This window comes from Columba livia, chromosome 8 (assembly GCF_036013475.1).
Source record: "Columba livia isolate bColLiv1 breed racing homer chromosome 8, bColLiv1.pat.W.v2, whole genome shotgun sequence".
Classification (NCBI taxonomy): domain Eukaryota; kingdom Metazoa; phylum Chordata; class Aves; order Columbiformes; family Columbidae; genus Columba; species Columba livia.
In genome coordinates this window covers 2,811,426-2,817,782 of record NC_088609.1, presented here as the reverse complement: position 1 = coordinate 2,817,782, position 6,357 = coordinate 2,811,426, and positions in this window count along the sequence as shown.

Below are 6,357 nucleotides of genomic sequence, written 5' to 3'. Positions count from 1 at the left end.
CTCGAGGTAAGCACTCTGGTGTCTAACAAGTTGCAAGCCTGGGTGAAGGTTTCTCCCAGCAGCTTGTCCCTACATGAATCTCCATCCCATCCAGGTTGAGGATGCTCCTGTTGCCTTCTCTCCTCAGGGAGGGCATTAGTAGTCTTCATGTTCCACCAGCTGCCCACCGATTTCCACACCACTTTGAAACCTTTTACCCTTGAAGGGTTCAGGACTTGTGTCTGGACATCTCCCCATGTTTACCTCCACTTGAACCGGAGTACAGGGCAGTGCGAGAAAATAGCTCAAATCCATCCAAGCACATCCAGACTCTCAACATCTAGGGCTGTATAAGCTCTCAGGAGATCATCTCAAACTTTGCTAGCCTGTTTTCAAATTGAATTCATCATGGTTTTTAATTCCCATCCGTCATTTCTTGTTAGACATTTCTCTGCTGGGCTAAAGGGCTCTTACACAGCACAGCATCTTCTGCCTGTGAAAGCAGACATCTGTTCTCAAAGTGAGATGTATGTACTTGAACCCTTCTTGTTTTTCTGTCCCTTTTTTACTTGCAAGATAATCCAGCCGCACAACACACTTAACCAGAGGGCAAATCTGAAGTTTCAATCTAGACTGTTATAAAGCAGGAAAAGAACTAAAAAATATATTAATTTTGTAGTTTTTGATAGAATAGGCATGTTATTTCTAGGAAATGGTTATGCTAATATTTCAGGGCTAAGTCTCATGAAAAGGAAAGAAAGCACCTCCTCAAACAGTATAATTGGTTTATTAACCCCAGTAAAACAAGTAGTTCTTCCACGTGACTTTTCCTTTTCTTTTTTAATAGCTTTTCAAGTACATGTCTGCTTTTTACCCATGCAGCACACAGCAAAGATAAGGAACCATCTATGTTGGCTGTTAGGCAAATAAGAAGTAATTACAAAAGCTGGTTTTGATTTAGCAGCGTTACAATCGGATCACAGTACTTTGGCCTATGTTTTACTACTCAAATGATTTCAAGCCTTGACTAGAATTATTCCTCTCTTATCTGCCCACAGCCAAGCACCTATATTTATATTTAAGCACCTGCTAGCTGGTCTAGTCTGATTTTCAGGACATAGAGTATGTACTCTGCTGTTCAAGGAATCTGTACAGGCTCAGTGTCTCTGAAAAGTGTATTTCTTATTTAGGCGATTAAACCCAGAGACAGGCTTATGCAATCACATTTGCCAGGATCAAGCATCTGTGTCGTTCTTTTGTTGTGAATGTCCCTTCTCCACCCAAGGAAAAAAAACAAAGTGCTGTTTCTTTCAGGAAACATTATGTGTCCTGTTTAGGAGAGCAAGAGGAACTGCAGACCGTGTGCTATCCCACATGTGAGATCCCTGGACAGCCTTGGAGACACATGGGGCTGTATCCAAGTAATCTAAGTGTCACCGCTTGGTATTGATTATTTAGGTGGTGCCTGTCCCATCATTGTCAACACAACATGGACAAGAGGGGTGAGATCCGGTGATGTTACACATGGTGTTTTGATGGTGTATCCTCATTAAAATGGACAAGGTTAAGTTGTCTCATGCCCTTGGGTTCCTTGGGATATTACCTAGATGAGTAACAACCTCTCTGGCCAAAATGCTGGATGCCCCAGTTTCATCCTGTGACACAGTGCATGCTACATCTATCTGCACTGTCTAGACGTTTAGATGGTATTTGTACATAGATAAAACAAAGTCTTGGGGCCAGCAAAACTCTCAGAAAGTCTATTTGACAAGTGAGGGTTGGTATCCTCATCCCACACAGCTGTACCAGTGATCTACACCCAAGAGGGAGGCTCTCAGAGTCTTCTGTTATGTGTTTGTGCAAGCCAAGGTGCTTTTTTAATTCTACTATTATTATGAGCTGGTCACAGGATAGCATAATGTGAGTTATAATGAATTTGGAAGTCATAGCACAAAAAGAGTGTCTTAGGGAGGGAATTTTTGTAAGTGCTAAGAAAAGAAATGGGAAGGTGATTTTCCTTCTGACTAGCAACATTTTCAAATGCAGCATCCCGGTTTCGTTTTAGTGCATTCCTGTTCTATGTGGGTATTTATTTTTGCATCAAAGAGCAGTAATATCGAGCAGATTGCAAAGTTAAGCAACAAGGACTTGGACACAATGCTGGGGCTGCTGCTGCCTGCACAGAGGAGACATTAGCTGTGTTCCTAACAGGCCAGTTATGGGCTACAGAAACAATACAAGGACTGAAAGAAAACAGGTCCTCAGAAACAAGCACAGTCACCAAAACAGCAGAACATTTGCCACGGCATTAGAAATCAAGGCTTTCCACCTATACGTAGCTACCCAAACCAGTACATCCACCCTGCTAGTTTGGGCTGGGACTGAGACCTTGTGTACATCTCAGCTCTTATTGCCTCCAGCACACATAAACCTGGAGGATCTTGGCACTACTGGAAAACTGCACAATGAGTAAGACCCAAGGTGGGGAGACCATGAAAGCAGTGCTGGTCCTGGCCTCCAGCCCAGGATGCCAACAGCAAGTTGTCCTGAGGCTGCCAGCTCTTACATATGCTCACCTGACAGCCACATAAACGGATGGCAAACTGCTTACCTCACTCCGTCATTAGGGCATAGCCCAAAGCAGTTGGTAACTCAAATGGCAAATCAAATGGCAGTGAAGCTTCCCCTAATGCAGGCTGAAGAGTCATATAAGTTGAAGAATCCTGAAAATACAGATCCTCTTCCTCCCCCTCGTGATTATTGTTCCCTGCAGGAGAACGTTGAATGCATACCACCACTTGCTGACTGTGGAGCAACCCTGTACCCCAATAGCCAGCATCTGCACCCAACTGTTGTGTAAGAGAAGCCCTACAATCCAGGATTCCTGCGAAGTCCCAAACTTCCTTCAAGTTTTTGACCAAAACACATGATTTGGCAGAACAAGTACCAAACGCTTATAAGAAGCAGCAGTGGTGGAGCTGCTGGGCTCACTTAGGATCTGGTGGGTGTCATCTGAACACGGCTGTCCCAGTTGTCCGTGTGGCCGCCGAGGAAGCTGTGGCTGGCCCCAGCGCTGAGCCAGCTGGATGGGGGAAAGGTTGGGTGAGCTCAGACGTTGGAAGAGACCAGAGACCCTGGGGCAGTCACCGCATGGCCAACCACAGGCTGTGAGTCCTGCCCTGGGGATATCAGCAGCAGACACCATCACCTGGTATCTCAAAGTAAGGTGCCTCATTGGAGCTGAAGGGATTGTGTTCCACTGAGACCTTCAAGAAATTCACAAGTAGACCATCCTTTCCTCACCCCCCCAGACACCCCTATAGAAGGAGACTCTCTCGTGTAAGCAACCTCATTTGCTGTTGCTGTGTTCTACATCCACGCTAACATGCAGTAGTCCCCCACGTGCCGCTGGCATTTGAGCTCTGACTCAGGGTCTCTTTTCTGCAGGGGGATGAATGCTACACTCAGGCTTCAAGGTTTTCTTGACACTTAGGAGACATTTGTCCTTCCTCATCGGCATGAGGGAATCCGGCTGGCCAGGCTGCGCTAGCAAAGCCGTCAGCCTCCAGAAAGTAAAAGCTGCACACATTCAAGAGACACTCTCTTGCCTCTAGTTGGTGAAACTCTCTGCTAGAATCAGCGTCTTCCCCCCCTCCAAAAAAGCAATCAAGAAATGGATCTAGTGTTATTAACCCATCTCATCCCTTTCTGATGCTGAGTGGCTTCATGATCATCTCCCAGCATGGGCAGATTTTTAACCTTTAGAAAAAACAGCTTCTCCTTGGCTCCCCTTTCTCTCTTTCCAAGTCTTCTCTTGCATCTTATAAGCTTTTACCAAGAGAGGAGGAATATCTCAGGCCAGATTGTGTCATGGTTATTGTGACCATTCACCCAGAACCGTCCAGCCTTAGTATGGGCAGGCTGAAACCCAGGACCTGGAAAGCTCATCCAGTGCAATCCCCCCATGGAGCAGGAACACCCAGATGAGGTTACACAGGAAGGTGTCCAGGCGGGTTGGAATGTCTGCACAGAAGGAGACTCCACAACCCCCCTGGGCAGCCTGGGCCAGGCTCTGCCACCCTCACTGGGAACAAGTTTCTTCTCACATTCAAGTGGAACCTCCTGTGTTCCAGTTTGCACCCATTACCCCTTGTCCTACCATTGGTTGTCACCGAGAAGAGCCTGGCTCCATCCTCCTGACACTCACCCTTTAGATATTTATAAACATTTTTCCCCCATTCAAGGCTATTTCTAAATTCTGCAGGGCACATTCACATTGCATAGCACAGCCCCTTACGCCAGCCTCTATGTGAGCTGCTGACTGGCACCACGGCCTTTTATTCAGTCCTAAAGGACAGGGTGGCTGCAGAGAAGGAAAATAAAACCCCAGCAGTAGCACATCTCCCCTTCATCAGGAGAACCCAGGGAGTTTTGCAACAAGACAAATGAGTCCCAGGCAGCTGGCAGCCAGCCCAGCAGATGAGTCATTTGGGGAGCTGGGGCTAACACGAGCTACGTGCATATTCAATGTGTCCCAGCGTTCCTGCCTGCTTCCAAATTGCGTGGGGATGTTTCTTGAAGCTCTGGGGGTGTTGGAGCCTCACAGACACACTTCAGCCTCCTGAGGAGAGGAGAAGTTGGACTTACATATTTATCTGAGTGCTTTCTGCTTCGTATACATCTCTGCTGTGCTCAGGCATTAAACACTCCAGGCTGGGAAATGGTCAGATGGATGAGGACCAGGGGAATAGCTCAGTGTCTTGGAGAGAGACAGAAAGGCTTTTCTGGCAGTGAATGATCTCCCTGTCTCCCCTTCCTACACTGCTTCCAGAGTTACTGAAGATGCAGTTGTGTCCTGGTTTTGTTAAAAACCAAGTTTATCTTTCAGTGAATTTGCCTGTCAGCTAAAGCTTCGTTTTAGCTGCATTTTCCTGGAGAACAAGACACATGTTTTGGTAAACCTAGCAATGGAATGTGAAGTTATTGATAAGCATGGATGGACATCTCGCGAGAGGGGCGACGAGAAACAAGTGACCAAGAAACTGACCAACTGTGTATAACATTCCATTCATGTGAATACTTCATATAAAGCTGGAAGATCACGAGGATCTCGTCCCTTTTTTCCCTTTTGCTTACGGCTGAACATTAGGAGAGGACCTTGCAAGTTGTCCCTGAGAACTGAGGCCTAGTGACAGACTGAATCCAGCTCCGGTTGGCTGCAGAGTCCAGTCCAGGACTTCGGGTGCCGGCTCTGCAGTTGCTGAGACTTTCAAGATTGGTTTTGTATATTTTGTATTATTTTCTCTATTCTTATTAGTAGCATTAGTAAAACATGGTTAATTTTTCCAACTCTCTTCTCTCTGTCCTTCTTTCCCTCCGGATCGCCTGTCCTGAGTGGGAAGTGGGGAGAGGGAGAAGCAAGAGGGGGAAGGCAAGGAGGAGAGGAGGTTAACAATACATCTGCCAGGGTTTTATTGTCACCCCACAATCAAAACCCTCAACAAGTTGTCACAGCACGATCATGGGCTTTGTTTCCTCGGGTAAACCAGATTGAAAAGAAGGAAAAAGAACAAACAAACAAACCTTTGAAATTATTTTTTAAAGTGCTGCTTGAGATGAGCCTGTGGGTTGATCTTTCAGAAACAGCGTGTTCTGTTCCACAGGAATCTTGGAATCCTCAGGCATGGGTTTAAAAAATAAACAAAGCACACTCTCCTTTTGTCACACATAGTCCATAATTACCTGGTGGAACTCATTGCTGCAGGACAACACGGAGGAAAAAATATGAGCAAGCTTCTGTGCACGGGCATTATTTACACCAGGTCTTACTAAACTGAGGATGATTAACGCTTCCTCTGTGGTAGCTGTTCACTGGCCACACCACCCTCTTGGATTTCTTTTTTTTCAGTTGTGTAATTTGAACCTCCCAAGCCACAAATTGTGGCTGTTGGTCACCGTCTCACCATCTTTCACTGTTGAGAAGAAGTTGACTCTGTTATCTTTGCATCATAACTTGAAGTAGCTGTAGGCTGCTGTCTGTTCATGCCTTAGACCCCACTGTTGAGACAGCATCCCAGCCTTACCAGTCCCAGAGGGTTCTGCACATTGAGTCCAAGCAGGCTTCACAGAATCACAGAACGTCAGGGGTTGGAAGGGACCTGGAAAGCTCACCCAGTGCAATCCCCCCATGGAGCAGGAACACCCAGATGAGGTTACACAGGAAGGTGTCCAGGCGGGTTGGAATGTCTGCACAGAAGGAGACTCCACAACCCCCCTGGGCAGCCTGGGCCAGGCTCTGGCACCCTCACCATGAAGAAGTTTCTTCTCACATTTAAGTGGAACCTCTTGTGGTCCAGTTTGAACCCATTACCCCTTGTC